At 47.8% G+C, this 20837-nt stretch overlaps 1 protein-coding gene across 6 annotated transcripts in view; it reads left to right on the forward strand.

Annotated features, from left to right (window-relative positions):
• Positions 1 to 20837, forward strand: part of LOC142568146 (uncharacterized) — a 326673-nt gene that overhangs the window by 92904 nt on the left and 212932 nt on the right. The window lies entirely within an intron of this gene.

The raw sequence follows: 20837 nt of genomic DNA on the forward strand, positions 1-20837 counted from the left end.
TAAGATGTTTACTAATATAAGAGCAGTGCATGTAAGGCAACTGATGCTCTAAAATAATCATTGCATTGATACAGTTATCGCATACGTGATGTGTTTTTAAGCTCTTGCATGACCGATGGCGTCGCTGCGAACGGCACTGCGGTGACGTCAGTCGGGGGATTAGCCTTTGCCGCCTGCTACGCTCCGGCTAGAATAGCTTCATTTTCATGCATCTGCTCTGACAGCGAGCTCGATTAGCCCAGCGCTCTCCAATCACTGTTTGTATCTTTTTTAGCTTTAGTTTTATAAGTGCCTACATTAATGCAACAACAAGCCTTACATATCTATGCATCTTTCATATAACCACCCGATGTGTTAGCCCAGTGGCTAAAGCGTTGCGCTCTGAGCTCGTGGTCGCTGTTTCGACCCCGGCAAAGACGAAACGTAAAAACGATCGTGTATACTTAGATCTGGGTGCACGGTAAAGGATCCCAGGTGGTTAAAATTATTCCGGAGTACTCCACTAAGGCGTGCCTAATGATCGTGTGGGGGTTTCGGCACTTAAAATTTTAGAATTTCTTTAATTCAATTTTATATATATATATATATATAACCACAGCCATCGCAGGAAGGGACACGATCTCACGACTTAGTCATAAAACGTTTTGACGTGCGAGTAAATCAGAGCCAGCTCTGCTTTGGGAATGAAACACGATCGCAGGGCTCATTCGCAACATTTCACGTCGACATAGCGACACTGGAGCCCTATAACGTAAAACTACTCCAATATGTTTTTATTCCAATCTCCTGGCGTCAAATTTGCGCAACCGCCTACGCAAGCACCGGGCGGTGACCCGCAGGGTTTGCTAAACATACCAATCAAACGCTCTTCTCGTTTATAGGAGGACACTTTTGTTTGCTTGAAAAACGAATAACATTACCTACACTGAGCGGCTTGTCTTATCTAATTGCCTGACAAGAGGTGAGGAGCACGCTCAAGTGAAGCGGGATTCGATGTGGCCGAGCCAGTGCACTGAAAATCGATAACCGGAGGAAGAGGGTCGTGCCAACGTCTGCGACTGGTCCGCTTTCCCTTACTTAGCTTGCGGTGGCTGGTCGAAAATCGCGGCGGCATGCAACGGAAGCGTACGAACGACTCTAAAACGGACCCTCAGCAAAGAAGCGTTGGTAGAACGAGGTCGTAAATGTGCTGAAAGTGCTCGAAAAAGTTATAAGGACACGCAGAAAGCTTTATTATACGCCAATAAACCCATGCTCTCCGGCAGGTGCGAGTAGCCACAGTGCCTCATTGATCGGTGGCAGCCATCTTTTATTCCTTTCGGAACGGGGCAGCCTGCGGCTATTCAGTAGAAGGTTCAGTTTTGTTCGGCATATTAATGCATCTTTAACGCGTACACGTCACTTTTACGCGGAGAGTTTTCGCGGTTTTCTGACGTTGCGCGACAGGCAGGTGAAGCGGGTGCAGCTCGAAAAATCTTGACCAATAGCCGAGGGCTAATGGGGAAAAGGCGTCGAATCAGAAATAGCTATTTTTCTTGTGTTCGGTCAAATCATGCATAATGAGTGTGTACATGTCGTATCTGACGGGGAGCTATCGCGGTATTCGTGACGTGCGTGACAGACAGGTAGTCCAAAAAAGCTTTTGAGCAATCGCGGAGGGCTGATTGCAGAATTGAAATAGAAAAGTTTGGATAGTTTGGACGTTATAGCGCCCTTGTAGTTGAACGCAAATCTTATATTTCGAATATATTTCTACTCGCATGGTGTTGTATACATAAAAGTTTAAGTGGCATTATTTCACTTACAAATGGTTTATCTCGCACATTAGTTGCACCACGTTCTGTCCTGTTTCGCAGTCGTCAAGCATGCTTCGCGCCATTTACTTGCAAACAAATGTCATTACCAATTTCTCATACAAAACGTCTATATTTGTTTAGGTTAGATAAACATTTCTCTTCAAGGCACTTTCCGACTACCGGGAGCCACTCGCTAGACATGACTTTATCGGCGTAATACAAATATTAAGCTATAAGAAAAGAAAATGCAGGAAAGCCCTTGAACATTTTATTGCGCCTCTGTACGGTCTCCCTCCCCTCCCCCGCCTTCTTTTTTTCTTTTATTGTGCGTTTAGTGCTCCAAATACTAATTAGGTCAATTACCTGAAAATTTAAACTTCCCAATTTTCTTGCTTTAGGTTTAAATACGTATGAATGTAACCAACCCTTATATATAACTTTCATTGATTACGAAGAAGCGTTTGATTCAGTCGAAACCTCAGCAGTCATGGAGGCATTACAGAATAAGGAAGTAGACGAGCCATATGTAAAAATACTAAAAGATGTCTATTGTGGCTCCACAGCCACCGTAGTCCTCCGTAAAGAAAGCAACAAAATCCCAGTAAAGAAACACGTCAGGCAGGGAGATACGATCTCTCCAATGCTATTCACAGCGTGTTTACAGGAGGTATTCAGAGACCTGGAGTGGGAAGAATTGGGGATAAGAATTAATGCAGAATACCTTAGTAACTTGCGATTCGCTGATGATATTGCCTTGCTTACTAACTCAGGGGACCAATTGCAATGCATGCTCAATGACCTGGAGAGGCAAAGCAGAAGCGTGGGTCTAAAAATTAATCTGCAAAAAACCAAAGTAATGTTTAACAGTCTCGGAAGGGAACAGCAGTTTACGATAGGTAGCGAGGCACTGGAAGTGGTAAGGAAATACATTTACTTAGGACAGGTAGTGACCGCGGATCCGGATCATGAGACTGAAATAATCAGAAGAATAAGAATGTGCTGGGGTGCGTTTGGCAGGCATTCTCAAATCATGAACAGCAGGTTGCCACTATCCCTCCAGAGAAAAGTATATAACAGCTGTATCTTACCAGTACTCACGTACGGGGCAGAAACCTGGAGGCTTATGAAAAGGGTTCTGCTTAAATTGGGGACGACGCAACGAGCTATGGAAAGAGGAATGATGGGTGTAACGTTAAGAGATAAGAAGAAAGCAGATTAGGTAAGGGAAAAAACGCGAGTTAATGACATCTTAGTTGAAATCAAGAAAAAGAAATGGGGCATCGGCCGGAGATGTAATGAGGAGGGAAGATAACCTATGGTCATTGAGGATTACGGACTGGATTCCAAGGGAAGGGAAGCGTAGCAGGGGGCGGCAGAAAGTTAGGTGGGCGGATGATATTAAGAGGTTTGCAGGGACAACATGGCCACAATTAGTACGTGACCGGGGCAGTTGGAGAAGTATAGGAGAGGCCTTTGCCCTGCAGTGGGCGTAACCAGGCTGATGATGATGATGACATATGAAACGCTTACAGAACAAAATATATGGAAAACGGTCATATAAGAAAAGGTTGTCGCTTCTGTTTGTTATGCGATAGCTCTAATTCACCTCGCTGTATGAGCCTCGGCCACAAAATGTGTTCGCTAACCATGGCAGTAGCAAAGAGAAAAAAAAAAGGGTTACGCTGACTCGACTAATACACAGGAACGAGCTGTGTCATGACGGAAATAATCAAGTTCGATTAAAGTTATCTTACCAAGGCCAGCATTGCAGCACAAAGACAACGTAACGTTGTTTTGCCCACTAATTTTGTCCGCCCTTCCATAAGACGCTCCAGACCTGATTTTTCTGCCATGCCGCTAAAGCAGTGATTGCATTAACGCTACGCAGCGACCCCCTAGTTTCCTGGGAGTCCAATCGAACGTATTTTCGTGATGTGCTTGATACGCTGGGCAGCCACGAAATTGGAATGTCTGTGATCAACGGAGCGGGCGACCGGACGCGAAGCACTCGCTGGACAGACAACCGAAGTATTACAGCTCAGACACAGCAGCTGAAGGTCAAATGAGGCAGCTGATCGTCAAAAAATAAAAAAAGAAAGAGGTTCGACTAATCATTGCGAGTGCACCACAACAACGGAACAGCAATGACGAGAAACCAACGCCGTACACGCACGTCTGCACATTGGTGACTAGCAGACGACGCCAGAAGCAACTATAAGGGACTCTGCTCAGTTTCCCAGGGAATGGTGTCTCGCAACATTCCCCACATCCTGTTCTGCTTCCACACTCACATTGCAAGAACTCGAACAAACCAGGTCGGCCGATTCGGTCAAGTTGCCTTCACGTAGACAACGAGAGCAAGCGCGGAGCGTCAATGGAGTCCTCCTCCCCCCCCCTGTGACGTCACACGCGAGAGGGTGCCACTCAAATATCTCGGGGCTAGTACAAAGCGCAAACGTTGAAGCAAGTCGGTGTAAGTTTGATGCGATCACACAAATTACCGCAGCATACGTGTTAACTGCTCTGTGTGCGGCCACCTTTTGCGGTCATGAGGGCATCATCTCTTGTGGGGCTGACATAAAAAGCAAGCTCCTCGTAACGGTGATTTCGCTCATTTTGCGCGGAATTACGCCTCGCTTGCGCATCTTGCACTTAAAAGAAAGTGACCGCTTTCAATAGGAGACTTACGGGGGGCACGAAATGCTATGACGCACCATGTACACAGCGGAATTCCGGATGTGCGTATGACTTCGTCAGAAGAAAGGAAACTATGGTGTGCATGACCACAGCTGACTTCACTACGAATAGGGAAACTTCTATTCTATCTCACACTGTTCCCAATGCGGTTCCTTGCTGTGCGTTGTACTTTATCACCAGTAGCTCCACGCGTGTGTGTTGCTTCGCAGTGTGGAATCGAGGATATTCGTTTTCCTGGTGGCTTTGCTTTCTTTGACGAAGGCTGTGCGGTCGCCTATTCCTCATTACGGCGCCTGGCTTCTACACTTTGTACTTGGCCTGTAGCTTTCTGTGTGTTTGACACCAGTGGGCCTTGATAGGCTCTCAACTTGTCTTCTGTTCTGGCTGCTGGCGCTTCCTGTTACAGTGTTTTCGTAAGAGCGCTTGGTGACTTGCGTTTGTCAGCACACTGCTGTACTCAGTATGAATACCAGTCACTCATGTACATTCCATGTCACTCCTCGAGGGTGGACTAGTGGCATTCCTTGAGTGCGTGGCGGTGCGCTGTAAGATCGCTGTGCGATGCGCGCTTTCTGTATTCGCGTGTTAAGCAAGCAGCTCGCTTTGAGAGCTGTGCTAGACAGGGAAAAGAAGGCGAAGTTGGAAACTTATTTGTTTCTGTTTCATAAACGGGGCAATAAATGGCTGATAGGAATCACAAAACGCTCCCAATCCTAGTTGCGTTCAGACATATCTCTCAACTCGCAGGGTATACTACGCATAAGTAACAGAACGAAACAACGCCACGTGAGAGAAAACATCATGCTATACAAATAAAGAATAAGAGAGAGAGAGAGAGCTTGAGTACAGTTTCGGAGAAACAATTACCGAAATCAAACTAACTAAGTAACAACGTTATATACGCGTATAAAAATTGTGGCAGACGCCATCCCACGAAGTCTGTATAGACGGTAACGCGTTAGCATTGAGTCAATACAGCGACACAACATATTGCCACCGTCGAAGCCAGGTACGTATGAGGCGTGTACTACAGCGGGACTCCTGTTTCGCACTTTTCTAAATAATCACCACCTAAGCACCCCGTGCAGATGGTAAACCAGGGAAGGTCGAACGTGCGGCCCCTGTGTTCATCACTGGGTAATCCCGACGGTTCATTAAACGACGGCTTGCCAGGCTGCCCGTTCCTCGGTACGCAGCTGCTGCTTGCGCTCTGTTTCACGAGTCTGTCCTTGTGCCCGGGCTGCAGCACCGGCACGGCGTAGACGAGCTCGTTCCCGGTTCTGCTCGCGGCGTTGCTGATCGAAAGCTGCCTGCTTGCTCCTAAGGAGTGCGTACGACGTCTGGCCTACCAATTTCGGAGCCGGAGAGAAACTGCTGCGCGCGCGCTCGGCGGCGGCGGAGAGCAACGACGTCACTACTAGCGCAGCCAATCGAGCGCCTCTCTTTCTCTCTTTCTTTTTACGCGCATGCGCATGCGGTCGCGCCGAAGTTTTGAGCGTGCAGGCGACAGACGGCGCACAGACGGACTAATCGGCAGGCCATCGACGGCTTCGCTGTAAAACACTCGGTGCCATCTAGCACCGCCGCCGCGAAACCTGCGCGTAGGCTCCGCAATGCATCGCGCCCCGGTACGTGCGAAAGCTGAGAAACGCGTCACGCGGAACCGGACACGTCTCTCCCGCTCCTTTCTGGACATGCTGCGCCATCTAGCGGCACTGCCGAGGAATCCGCGTCGGGCCTCCGACACGCTAAGCGAGGCGCGCGGGCGCCTGTGACCCCTGAGAATCGTTCCCATGCTTGTGCACAGTCAGTTGCACTGTGTGCATTCATGGCACAGCTCGCTAAATCGTTGTCCTGAAAGCGTTCATTGAAAAGCGTCACAGGCCTAATGCATTTGTGGTGCAGCCTAGTAATACGTCGGGTCAACGTCCTTGAGGAACCCTTGTGACTTGGGCTCGATTCCGATGAGCATCGAATAAATTTAAGGGATATTTTTCGTCATTGTGTAGGCGGCACATTCCCGGTGGCACGTGCCTACCTGCCCTAGCTGTAGTCAAATACGTTCGTTGTAGACCTTGACACACCGATTGCCACACACCCAGTGCGCCAAGTGGGCGTCAAAGACTTTCTTCGAACAGCGGTACCTACCCAGTCGCGCGTCTACGTTGACCCATGTGGGCGTGAAAGTGGTTCGTTGAAGAGTGGCACGTATGTACACATTGCCGCATACTCAGTGACCCAAGCTGGTCCGACGGTTATGTCGAACTCTGTTACCTCAGCAAAGCAACCGGATACGCTAGCCATTGGACCGCGGACTACCCAGTCACCCAGGTGCGCGGGGAAGCGGTTACATACATACATACATACATGCATACATACATACATACATACATACATACATACATACATACATACATACATACATACATACATACATACATACATACAGACAGATAGATAGATAGATAGATAGATAGATAGATAGATAGATAGATAGATAGATAGATAGATAGATAGATAGATAGATAGATAGATAGATAGATAGATAGATAGATAGATAGATAGATAGATAGATAGATAGATAGATAGATAGATAGATAGATAGATAGATATCACCCTGAAAGTGCATGTACCGCAAGAACGCTAACACATTAAAACACTATGCATTATACAATTTGAACAAGTAGGACACGTGAACTAACAGAAAGCACTTAAGTAATGTAGCAGTCGAAAGAAGGACTTCAAGAATTATACATACCTGAAACAGCTGCTATGAATGAGACATCTATATTCTCTTTTGTATCACGTGCATTACTAACGATTGTTTGCGCAAAATAATGTAATCAGCTAGGTTTACGCGATTTAATAAGGAACATAATAATAATACGGATGAGAATCTGCATAAATGCGTCAGCGCCGCAAAGAGGATCGGACCGATCGATGCCGCACACGCAGCGACACCCCCGTCGCGAGGCCACTCTTCCGGTGACGTGCCCGTGAGGCAAATGCGCGCGATACAAGAAGCGCCAGATTTCCTGGGCCAGGTAGTACGTAGCTGCCCGCATCGGAGGTAGTCAGACGTGGGCCCTCCGGCGCATACGAGACGCGCCAGCGACCTGACGCGAGTGCAAATACGCAGCGGCCGGTGTGAACGAGATTGGCCGCGCGTGCTGCGCAAGACGGCCGACCGGTGACGTGCATCCAATCTCGCTTCGGCACATGCGCCCTCGGTGCTTTGGCGACGAAGAAGCGAGGGAAACTTCGCGTATCGAGCGCGGCGGCCCGTATCCGACACACGCCGTGCAAACCCGTCTATACCAGCCCGCTTCTCTTCGTCCCACGCAGTGGCGCTTGTTGCAGTCCCCAAGGACGGCACTTTCACTTAACTCGACCCCCACTATCCTGGCTGATATGTCCGCGCCTCCTGTCGCTGACGTCGGTGTGGCGCGCGCAAGCGACGCGGGTCGATACCCACTCGCGCTTAGTAATTAGACTCCCGCCCAGGGCTCGAGCTTGTTGGGCCTACACAGACAGCACGCCCGCGCGCTCCCCCCCCCCCTTTTTTTTTTCTTCCTTTTTTCCTGCTCGTTTCTTTTGCGTTCGTGAGCCAGCCTTCTTGCGTAATAACCCAGTATTGCCATTTCGAGTCGCCGAAGACGCGTCTGCCACGCTGCGTTCCTCCGAGCTTCCTACACTTCGCTCGAATGTGCCGCCTGCATGGCGTGGCATGACGTAGGATTCGCAAATGGCTACGCATTTCGCAGTGGTGTTTCTAGCTTGTGACGTTTATGACTGTGGTGATACCGTGGAATGTCCCGTAACTTGTACACAATCCAGATAACGTCGGGCTCAAATCCGCTCGTCTGTTTCACGAAACGCTGTAGAGCGTCGAGGCGCGTTCGGTCAACTCGCCTGCAATGGGATTATAGTTGGCTAGCCCAATCTGCTCATTCAAGATGCGTGCAGACGCGATCGCGTCGGGCTGCATCGGCTCGACTTCGGACTCCACGCAGCACGCTTCAAAAGTCCTGTTCCGTTTTTAAAAAGCAGGTGGTTTAGGCGAGAGACTATTCTTATTTCTGGTGCGTGGGCTGTTACGTGATTAATTTCTTGGTTTTCTGCGCGGTGATCTCAAAGTAACCTTGTAGTGGAACATCGAACACACTCGGTGAACGATCTTCACGCATGCTAATTGACTGTAGTCCCGCTCGTTAAGTTGTGTCAGATATAAAAAGACAACGTTAACAGTTCCATATGGCAGCGCCTTAACCCTAAGCTCTTTCCTTCTTTTCCTTCCGTCTGGTAAAGTCCACAACGCTCGCACCTCGCGACTGTTCCACTCTCTCTCCGTCTCGGACACGTAATACTGACTATATGAAACAGTCATGAGTGCCGGACCGACCTTTTGTAATTACCAGAGGATAATCCGAATTAGTTTGAGCATGCTACGCCATCCGACGAACGAAGAACGTGACCGAAGCTCGGAAATTGCCTCGCAGTCACCGAGTGGGACTCTGTACGGCATCTGGTAAACTTTCAACATTCCGGAGCAAGCGAAAACTCCAGCCGCATCACAGCTATAGCACGTTATATAGTCTACCGAAATCTCGGTCCCGTCACGCGCCCCCGGCAGCGTAATAGGAGCGCATACGTTCTGACGTCCCAGCGTTCGAGCGACCCGCGCCTCGCGTCGTCACCAGGTATTCTTCTCCATTTTTGTCTCATGTCTATCTTCTTCTTATCGTTTTTATTTTTTATTAGCTTCGCTTCCACCGTTTCACCAATCCCCCGGGAGTTCACGCAGCGAGCTGTGAGCTCGTCGGCGGCCCAAATTGAAAGTGGTCCACCCGCTGGGCTTCCCGCGCGCAAGCTTCCGTCGCTAATCGGCGCACCACCTCGCGGCGCGACGCAATTAAACCCTCGCGTATACACACCAGTGGCGGCTTGCAGCACGGCACGGTCTCGCGAAGCAAACAGCAACGTCACGAAACAAACAAAAGTTGGGTGCGGGACAGGCTAGAATTCGACAGTGTATAGGCTGCCTGCAGCTCACTGGTGCACGGTGACGCGTGGCGTGCGCGGTGGACGGCCTCGGGCGTAATTAGTATGCAAATGAGGCGCGGGCCAATCACAGTCGAGTGCGCTACCGAGCCGGTTCGTCTCCAGTCTCGAGCGCCGTCCCCACGGGGAACGCAGAGACGGTGTGCTTTGGTCGCAACCGACACGCTGATGGGAATGCCAAGTCTGATTTCCCATACGGATGAGCTTCCCATCCCCTTGTTCCGAGTCTCGGCAGCGGGTTTCTGCTTCCTGCTCGAAGGTAGGTTAAAACAGCACGACAAGCGAGGACAGCGAAGGAAGCACAACACACCACGAGCGCTCGTGGTGTGTTGTATGTTTCTTTCGATGTCCTCGTTTGTCGCGAAGTTTTAACCTACCTTCAAGCATGAACCAACTAGCCCTCAGGAACGTCCTAATAAAGTTTGTTTCCTGTTAGGTTGGTCACTCCTCAACAGGGGCGCCTCGATGGGGACGAAGGAAAATAGGATGTCTCGCTGCAGTTCTGTTGCCACGCGGAGGATTTCTCATTGCTCAGTTGCGATCGGTGTAGTATACAGCGCGGGCCAACACTGTAACGTCAAAGTGCGGTAACGCCATTTTCGCGATAGCTTCGGTGCCGGAGGTGGCCTTCGCGGAACGCTGAAGCACTATCTATATATCCGGCTGCGCGCACTCACCCAGACACCGGTTCCACTCCACTGTCGCTCGTTAACGCTGTTACTGGAAACCGAATCGAAGCGCATAATTTTGCGAAGCGCGTACGCAAATGGCGACTCGGGTAACACGCCACACGTGCGCGCTGTGTATATCATATGTCAAAGGAAAATGAACGCCAGCGATCTTTGAGCAGCGACGTCAAAAATTAGGGCAGAGAAGCCGTGCAGTCGTTTCTGTAACAGAAAGAATGGAGCGCGGCGTCGAGGGGTGGGGACGCGGTCCGAAGCAAGCAGGATCATATTTTCTCTTCAAAGCGTGCTTTCTCAAAAGGTAATGGGTTTTCCCGCTGAAGTTCGCAGCTCAAAGTACGCAGTTCATCCGTTTATGCGGAGGGCATAGCCTGGATAAAAGGCTTTCGCAGATGTATGCAAAACCGAGCAGGTCATACATTTCACAGGTTTACGGGTGTTTTAATTTTGTTTCGATTTCCCGACTGCTTTTTAAGGCAGTCTGGTCATGTAGAAGCCATACATGTATTTAGTAACGTTCACATTTGTGGAGTAGGGTGGGATTTTTCCTTTATTTAAGATAATATATTGAACGTGGGTAAAATTTCGCTTGAATTGTTGTCATGCAGCTTGCTTCGTATGTGTAACAAATACAGTTATGAATTCACGTATTTTCAACAACTAAGTAATGGCTGCCTAGCCACATATAAAAGCATTTACGCTTGAACCAGCTGGCGAAACTATGACTCTTAAGACGGCGATGATGACGATGACAATGATGGTGATAATGGTGATGATACACATAATGGAGTCTTAACGCCCTTCGGTACTCTGGCTTGCCAATGCCCGAAATCTATATACCGAGACATTGCAGAAACGCCTTCACTATATAACCGGTGCAATTACTGGGCGCGGAGGGGGCGTTGCCTTGATCACAAAAAAGGAGATAAGTTGTGTCCAGCTTAAAAACATACCACAGCATCAAAGCATTTGGTGTGACGTTAAATATCGAGATTTTTCTATTTTAGTCGGTGTCGTGTACAGGCCTCCCAAAAGCCCAGTGTCATTCGTGGAATCCCTTGCCGTCTAACTAGAGCGCATGCTCCGACCTAATCATAAATTTCTGATGGCCGGTGACTTCAATCTACCTTGCGTTGATTGGGAACAGTTATCAATGTCTGGCTCTCATGATGCTGACAGTGCACACGTTCTTCTTGATTCTATGTTCTTTCATGATCTTAAACAGGTTGTACTACATCCCACACGTGTCACATAACTCACCCAATCAATTCTTGATCTTGTTTTTATCAAAGGCTTGTCAGACAACCCTACTGTTGTCTTAACTGAAGGTATAGCTGACCACAAACTTGTACATGTGGACTTAGAAATACAAAAAAACAACCAAGTTACACCCATCACGCAGTCCTTTCTAGATTTTTCATCGGCTGATGACGAATCCGTCTTGGATTGCTTACACCTTTCCCTCGATGAATTCAAATGTGATGATGACGTCATGCTTCTCTGGGACAAGTTTAACTCTGTTGTTACGTATTGTATCGATAAATTCGTACCGACGCGTAGAAAGGAAACTAAACGTCATAATCCATGGATCACTCGTGAAATCACTCATCTCAAACGTAGAATAAAGAGCAAACGCAAATATAAGCTTCCTCAGAGTACCGAACTGCGCTCTTTAAGGGATGCTTTACTCATCAAGCTTCGCAACGCCCGTGACAAATTTCATAATCAGGCTATGATTACATTCCTAAAAAGCTCCCCAGACAAGTTTTGGCGTTTCCTGTCTGACTCTAATTGTAGTGTTCAGCAGCTGAGAATAAACAACAGCGTAAGTTCTAATCTTAATGATATCGTCAATGAATTCAATGACACATTTTATAAAGCATTCACTCCACCTTTAGTTCTCAGCGCCCATGATAAGTCATATACGCTATCTACATCTCAATCAATTCCAGACATTTCAATTAGTCGTGAAGGAATTCTTACTATGTTGCTTGATATTGACGTAAAAAAATCGCCTGGAGCCGATGGTTTGCCTAACAACTTTCTTCGACGCTACTCAGAAGTAACTTCTGAATTCCTATACATTATTTTTAATGCATCTCTTAAACAGAGCTCTGTACCGAAAGACTGGCTCACGGCCAAAGTAATACCAGTGTTTAAATCTGGTGATAAACTTACTCCTAACAATTATAGACCTATTTCCCTCATAAGCACATGTTGTAAGCTCTTGGAGCATATTATCGCTAATCACATATCTAACCACTTGGAAGCGAATAAATTTTTTGTTGATTTTCAGCATGGCTTTCGTAGAAAGTTTTCAACCTCAACTCAATTGTTATCCATTGTACATGACTTTGCCAGTGCCATTGATGACCGCCTGCAGATCGACGCTATATTCCTAGACTTGTCAAAGGCATTTGACCGTGTGCCACATGCAAATCTAATTGAAATTCTTACATCACTTGGGTTACCAGAAAATATAGTACATTGTATTCAAGCTTATTTGGCGAATCGTGTTCAATTTGTGGAAATCGATGGTGTGAAATCTAATAGCCTGCCTGTTTTATCCGGTGTACCACAGGGGTCAGTGTTGGGACTCCTGCTGTTCCTTATCTATGTAAATGATATTGCTAAAAATTTGGATCCTAATGTCAAGGTGAAATTGTTTGCTGATGATTGTGTCATTTATTCTACTGTAAGGAGTTCCTCATGTCAGGATACACTTAAAAACAGTCTTTGTAAACTCGCGGGCTGGTGCGACGATAGAGGAATGCAAATAAATTTTTCCAAAACAGTGTCAATAACAATAACATTGAAACGAAAACCACTACTTTATACTTACCACATTGGCAATCGGAACCTTGAATCAATTACTTCTGTTAAATATTTAGGCATAACAATTAACAGCAACCTCAAATGGGACACCCATATTAACAACATATGCAACAAAGCTTTCAAAAAACTTTGCTTTCTACGTAGAAAGCTAAAAAAGTCCCCTTCATCTGTCAAGCTACAGGTTTATCGTTCCCTCGTACGCCCAGTCCTAGAGTATGCTTCCATAGTGTGGGACCCGTTCATTAAAAAGGAAATTGACAAACTTGAACGAATTCAGCGCCTGGCTGCACGGTTTATTTGCTCTGATTACAAAACATCTTCATCAGTTTCTGGCATGTTAGGCCAACTTGGACTGGATCCGCTCCACGTGCGCCGCAAAATCGCCAGGTTGAAATTTTTTTACTCGTTGTATCATAATGAAACTGGTTTAGCAAATGCCACATATATTACCCATGCTCCACAAAGGTCGTCGCGTATTTTTCATTCTGAAGTAGTTCAGTCATGCTTTGCTCGAACTAAAATCTTTCAGAAATCATTTTTTCCACTTACGAGCGTAGAATGGAATCATTTACCGGAATGTGTTGTTGCATGCACTTCTTATGTTTCATTTGAAATATGTTGACAAAGCATCTTTTGTAAACCCTCTCCTGCTTGGGCAGCATTGCTGCCTGCAGTATTGTGTAAATAAATAAATAAATAAATTCCTTCGCTGAATATATACCCGGATCTTTGAAAGCTCTCCAATATCGGAGCGTGGTGCCTTTATACGCTCTGCTATATCGGACGCGTGTACCTGTACGCTGCGCCGGCCCTACTGCGACGGCTTCGACACGAAAAGTACTCGTTCGGGCCTCCTCGCTACCGACCACGCAGGCCGCCTAACTTTGTCGCAGCCGCCGGCGCTCAAAAACCTTCTGTGAATTCTCCCCAGTAAATTATATAGCTGTAAAACTTCAGAACGCGTTAGCATGCCTTACAGCATTACCGTCAGCTTGTGTTACTAAATATAGAACGACAGACATCGGTCTATCGCGAATTGAAGGCTCCCGGATGGAGCGGTCAAATCGGGACCTATCACCGGTGAAGCTTTCCCTAACTGCTTTCTACCTCTTCCTAAATGCGTGCGGGGCGGAACCATCGGCGATGCCATTAAGGCTCTGTAGCGTTCATTAGCGACCGCCGTCCATACCCCTGACGGCGCATGTGGAGATGGGCATCTCTCGGGCTCCCAGCGCCTCAATCTCGACGGCGGTATTTCGAACGATGGTCATGCGCTGGAGCGCGCTTTCCTGCGGAATAGCCTGTTGCGTTGCCGCTGTTTATCGAGTGACGAAGAGAGAGAGTAACGTGTGTTGGAATGAATGCGCGAGGCTTACCGCCGTGGTTGCTTAGTGGCTATGGTGCTGGGCTGCTAAGTACGAGGTCGCTGGGTTGAACCCCGGCCACGGCGGCCCCATTTCGGTGGAGGCGAAAACACTCCTGCACTTAGATTTAAGTGCACGTTAAAGAACCCCAGGTGGTCAAAATTACCGGAGTCCCCAACTACGGCGTGCTTCATAATCAGATCGTGGTTTTGGCATGTAAAACCCCATAATTTTGAACTACTGGTTACCGCTACTACAACAATGCCGCATTGTCTTTTTTACTTGCGTGCCTATATGTGCGTGCTCTCTCTCTCTGTCTCTCTCTCTTTCTTGTGTGCGCTTTTCTTTTACCTCTTTCTGTCTCCCCTTGTCGCATCTCTACTGCAACGTAGCAAATTGCATGTTTGTCGTACGGTTTGCGCATAATGGCAATGCCTTTAGCGCAATTCAGTAAGGCAGGGACGTGACAGAGACACAGGAAAGCACTCTCCTGTGTCTCTGTCACGTCCCTGACTTCTTGAATTGTGCTAAAGGCTCTGCCATTATGAGTAAACCGTACCAGCTAGCCCAAGAATCAGCCTTGTCTGTCGTACGGCTAGCGTCCTTTCCTTTCCCATCACATTTCCCTCTCCCTCCCTTTCGTTCTTCACATTCCCACACTCGGGACTTACCTTCCTTGCGCATGCGTAATATTTAAGTGGCGGATGTCGTTGCGCTCGGTCGTGGTCATTGCTGCCGTCGCCACTTGCATGAACCGATGATGTCGTCTGTAGTCACGGTGTATCCTGCTCTAATGAAGAGACGGAAAATGCGCTCATGATGAGGAGAAGTCGCGCAAACTTGCGAAGTCATGCGGCGAAACATCGGCGGGGTCGAAGTGCGGATGGAATTCGTGCGTTTAGCAATATGGCCGTCCTGTCCGCAGTCTCATTTTCTTCTGTACCGAAAGAAATAGCACGTCTCCCAGCACACCGCTGTCGAATGCACTCGGTGCGCTAGCTAGACCGTGTACCTCAAAGCTGCGCACCAATTGTCGCACGCGCGTCGCATAGAGCCGTGTCGAATACGATGGGGCTGTTATCGTGAGCGCCCTCTGAGGTGTGTCCTGTTTGTTTTCGGCGTTATTCGCAGCTTCAGACACAGTTGCTCGGCCTAGTAGAACGTGTTGCTGAGGCCAGTTGGTTCGTACTTGTACTTGAGTTACCGCTTGCCTTGTGTATACTTCCTTGTCTCGTCTATAGACCGTTTCATCGGGCGAGGAGGATAGGGCGCGCGGAGAGCCCTTCCTCCTCTCTGGCTTGAGTGATCCGGCGCGGCGCGGCTTGAAAGTATTGCTGTCGCGTGCTGCGGAACGATTTCGAGATCTTTTAGATGGTACTTTGTGAAATTTACGCCATTCCCGTTCATATAAGGTCGTCAGGGAAGCCTTTCGGTGCATCGGTAACTACAGTAGGCGGAAATCACTTGGGGGCGCAAAAATGTGACGCGTTTTATCAGCCGCGGTGTGCGCACATTATCAGTCGCTGTGTGTGTATGTGTTGTGAACTATTTTGCTTATATCGGTTTTAATTCAACAAAGAAAACAGGTGTCTCTGTATTAGCAGCATGAAATGGTAAATCTGCTCAATATCTGATCGCTTGGCGTAGGGAGTAAACATGAAGCATAAGAGGGAATCCTCGTGCACGGCCAACCTAAGGCAACCACGAACATCTAAGCGGCAGGCGATATCAAATATTTGTGATGCACCGGCATCGTTCTCGCCCATTTCAAGTCTAGTAGGCTTCAAATTACCATATGTCTACGCTAGCCTTCCTTCATGAGGCCGATGGCGCTGCTCAACAACGCGATAACTGCGGTTGGTGAACCAGCACGGTACATATGTAAGGTGTACGCTTCGGCATTGCCTTTTTGGCCTGCATACAGCCATAATATATAAGAGATCGCATAAAAAGAATGCGATGCCTATTTTTTAGGACAACATTTCTGTAATACGTGTGAGTGCCTCGTAGAGAACGGAACGAACACAACCGAGAAAAAAAATTCGGTTATCATCCTCTTTCTCGAAAAAGCAAGAGAAAACGGGCTCACGCCGCAATAGGGCCTTGCATAGTCACGCCGCCCAACGTTTATAAATATATAACCGCTGATGCCGTATGCTTGGACCATGCAGTATATAGAACAAAGATAAATGTAATCCAGCACCTACCACTGCCTTGGACGCTCGCGCAGTTCGTAAACAGTCCCTTTGCTGGACAAGCTTAATTCAGACTGTAAGCTATGCTACTATTACTTGCCAAAACTATTTTATTCAGGGGCGGAAACCTCATCCATCGAACCAAGTAGTCACGCAATGTAACCTGCAGCGAACAGTTTGAACGCTTGTCAAAGTATAACATCACAGCTCCTATCGTAGCAGAACGGTACCTACGCTCACGCTGTTACGATCGTCGCGTATGTTTCATGGATCCTTAACCGCAGCTTAGAAATAGAGGATAATACTGCAATAAGGTCACATTAGTGATTGGAACATTCAGAAATACACAATTGATCTCCGAGGCTGATTGTAGACTCGAATATGCGCGCACACATCGCGCTGCGTGTTCCATCCCCTTCAACACCAGCAGAAATTCCGGCCATGACGCCTTAAACCACTTCAGTACGTCTCACTGAACCGTTTACCACGTAGAAGACGCATGTCATACTAAACAGACCGCACGACCGCAAAAACAAACGCCAGAACCTACCGCCGAGCGTATACCTGCCATGCAAAAGACCGCTTTCACCCAAGCCAGTATGGCGCTGCTCATAGGCGGCGCCACTGCGCTCACAATATGGCGGCGCCTACGAAAAAACGGTCTATAGGGCATGCGCTTGTCAAACCTGCAAGTTATTCAGCCTCTGCCCTTAATTGGGGCTGCCGGTGGCTCTGGGTAGACAAGTGGTCGGCTCTGGAATTTAAGGATTGCGTCACCGCCGACACGTCTGCCAACCTCAAATGGTCTTCACGTCATCTTTTGGCTTAGCAAATTTGTGACGTAAGCAAAGGTGACGTATACGTTTTCTACCCAGCTTGACATACTAAGACCTATACTATATTGAAATCGTGCCTTCAGATCGGCCTAGTTGCAACTTGCCGCGGAGTTCAGCACTCACTGCTTTACTGCTAATGTACAGTCGGCCACATACGCTTACGGGACATGGGATGCGCGGAAAAGCTGCCTTCCCGCGAAGCCTGAGCACGTAGCCTCTACTCCAGTGTTTGAGTCTACAGAAGTTCCTGCGACCTACACAGCGACTGATTAAATTTGATGGGCCAGAGCACAAATTCGCATTTCTCGTTGAACGTGGACATGTCCAGAAAGAACTTCTTGGCTGACTGTGATTCTCGTTGCTTCTATTTTCGTGGCTTCTGTATATCCGTTCTCCGTAGGCCGGATCATCTTATACCGTCACCGTCCCTCACTTATATTGTCTTTCTGGGCTTCACCCTTTCACTTCTTGTGCATAAGTTCACTTAAACTCGTAAGTGCTGATATTTCTTGCTTGGAATCTCTCCAGGTGCAACTAACTTCCCTATCGGAAGCGACTGCTTTCCCTACGGCATTGCTGGGCCACTGTTCCTTGTATCTACCGTTGGCATACGAGCTTCGCGTTTGTCACCTTGTACGGCGCATCATCTCGAAACATGTCTCCAATTCTTGTTAGTCCTAGCCCCAGAGGCACTGTTTCCTAGCGCCTTTCGCGGCAATAATAAGGACGATAATGTTCTCTTTTTTTTCTAACTGAGGTGCCAGGACTGCTAAATTCGGGCTCTTTACCACATTCTCAAGAAACCCAGGGTCTTTGTAAAGCCTTCGCACGAAAATAATGGGCACATAAAGGTCGAGATTTAAGGCCCCGTTAAGGCCATTTTGCTCAGCGGCGGTTTCTAGCTGGTCTCGCAAGAAAGCCAAGTGCGCGCTCATTTTCTCTGACATAAGCCCTCAGAACGTCGCCGTACGTACCTTTATAACGGCACCGCATCGTTATAACGCGTTTCCGCCTGCTGGCTGCGCTTAAAGAACAAAACTGGGACTCTAAACAGAATACGTGGTGCGGTGAACGAGAAAGATGACATTAACGCAGCCCTTTATAGGCAGAAAAATGAGCCATTAATCTCACAATCTCGGCGAGGGTAGGTCATGCGCCGCGGTCATTTCTTTGTTTCCTGTCGTCTCATACCTTCGCTTCGTATAGGTAGACTTGAGAGCGAGGACACACACCGTTTCATCTAACTGCAGAGGAACCGTTTCTGTGCGCTTTTGTCGCCTTCCGCACGAGGGAGTGGCTGCGGCCCGGAAGGAGGAAATATATGACGTGGGGCCTTCCGGAAATTACCGGATCTCGAATGGCGCCCTAACCCCCCCCCTCAACCGCCCCCTCCCCCGAACTACCGCCCCTTAACGAAGCAGTTATTTCCCAAAATTCTCAACGCCACGCCCCAAGTCTGGTCTCCAAGACGCTAACCGCGCCGCAGCTGAACCTGCTGGCTTTCCACTTCTATTTATATTTCCTTCAAACTTTACGCTGCTTTTATTCACATTAAACTCTTTCTCTGTTTTTTTTTTTTCGCAACAGTATTCCTTTTCTTTAGCTTCTGCGCTGGTCTCGCTAGCGTAGCGGAATTGATTTCCTTAGCGCAAGCGCGTCTAATTAAACCGGCTCGCTATTTATACTGGTAGACAGTGTTTTTTCCAGAAGAGCCAGGGCAGGGTGTTCAAAAAGGGCCACGCAAAGAAAGAAGAGCATTGAGTGAAGAATCAATTTTCGCGGGTCCTTGTTAAAGGCGTAGTAAGGGGTAACGGGCTTCCGTTTCTTTTTTTCTTTTTCGTTATCTGTATAGTTCTTTTTTCGTCGCAATCCCTGCCTGTCGCTGTTTACTTCTGTCTTGCTGGTCTCCGAACGAGGCAAGGCAGCCATCTCATACCACGTCTCCGTCTCTCTTTCTTTTTTTTAATTTTCGTCTGTTAGTCTCTTTCTGTTTTTGTTTCCTTTTTTTTTAATTTTCCTCTGTTAGTCCCTTCTCGGATTCTAATTTCCGCGAGAATTACGGGTGGTTCGGAAACGGCAACACTGTGTCTGATGTTTGCTCCTTCCGAGTGCGGCACCGAGAACGACAGTTGAAGACTTAATTTTGCTGCGTGGTGAAGAACGCGAGGTAGGAAGCTGGAGTTTCGCAATGTTCTGGCCCTTCGAGAATTGGATGAATTCATCGAGCCTTGTCATTTTGCGACAGCAAGGAAGATTTGCAATAATAATAACAATACTTATAGAAGAAGGAAAGATGGCGATAAGCTTAGCGACGGTCTTGTAGTAATGATGAATCTCAGGTGTAGTTCTTCGACCGATTACCTTTTACCTCGTAATTTTTCTTCATGCGCGAGACTCCATTTTTCTTAATTTCCTAGTAAGGCTGACATTTGGTGAGTTAGCGTAGATTCGTATGTTAGGTTAGGCTAGGTTAGGTCATGTTAGGCTAGGTTAGGTTAGCTTAGCTTAGCCCAGTAGATGGGGACGCAAAAAAGAATACGCAGCTTCCATTCTGTGGAAGTCGACGTTATTGTAAACATCTTGCAGATAGTTAAGGATATCTAGCATCCTTCGGGGTTGCGCAAAGTGTTACCACAAGGGCCAACATGTTTGTGCATAAGACGAACAATATGGCACGTGTGACGGGAGCGCGTCTGTGGCGACAGCAGCAAGGCGAAGTCGCGACGACGATGGCCGACGGTGTCACGACTATACACCGGTGAAGAAACGTTCCAGCTAGGGCCGATCCCAAAAAGGCACTGTAACATTCAGCCACTCATCTGAAGCCGGCATGCAGTGTAACAGCTTGTTGCTATGCGACGTGACACACACGAACGGCAGTGGCAAGCAGTGGTAAGCTTCGTGCGTTCCCTTCTTGTAGCTGCGGCTCAGTGACAAACTGGCGCCCGTGCTCGGATTTTTCCAAGCGAATTGTTGCTCTACGACGTGATCCACGTGCCATTCACCTGGGGGCGTTTGTTGGCACGAGAGTAGTATGGCTTAATTAAAGGTATCCGCGGCCTGATGGGCAGTGCCCCGGGATATTGCGCTGGATGAGCTTGGTTATGATGCCACAATTGGACACTTTGTTTGTTTGTTTGTTTGTTGTAGTTGAAGAGGCCTGAAATGATGCGTATAACCTGCATACCGCAAGGTGCCACACTCAATGCAAATAATGCTGTACATTAAGATTTAATTGCTAGATTTACCGTCTTAATTATGTACAATCTGTTACGAGCGACGCCGTAGTATAAGGGGCGTCGAATTACTTGAGCGATTTTTTTTTTTGCATATATATATTGAGAGAGAGAAAGAGAGCGCCCTCATA

This window comes from Dermacentor variabilis, unplaced genomic scaffold, assembly GCF_050947875.1.
Source record: "Dermacentor variabilis isolate Ectoservices unplaced genomic scaffold, ASM5094787v1 scaffold_17, whole genome shotgun sequence".
NCBI classification, from domain to species: domain Eukaryota; kingdom Metazoa; phylum Arthropoda; class Arachnida; order Ixodida; family Ixodidae; genus Dermacentor; species Dermacentor variabilis.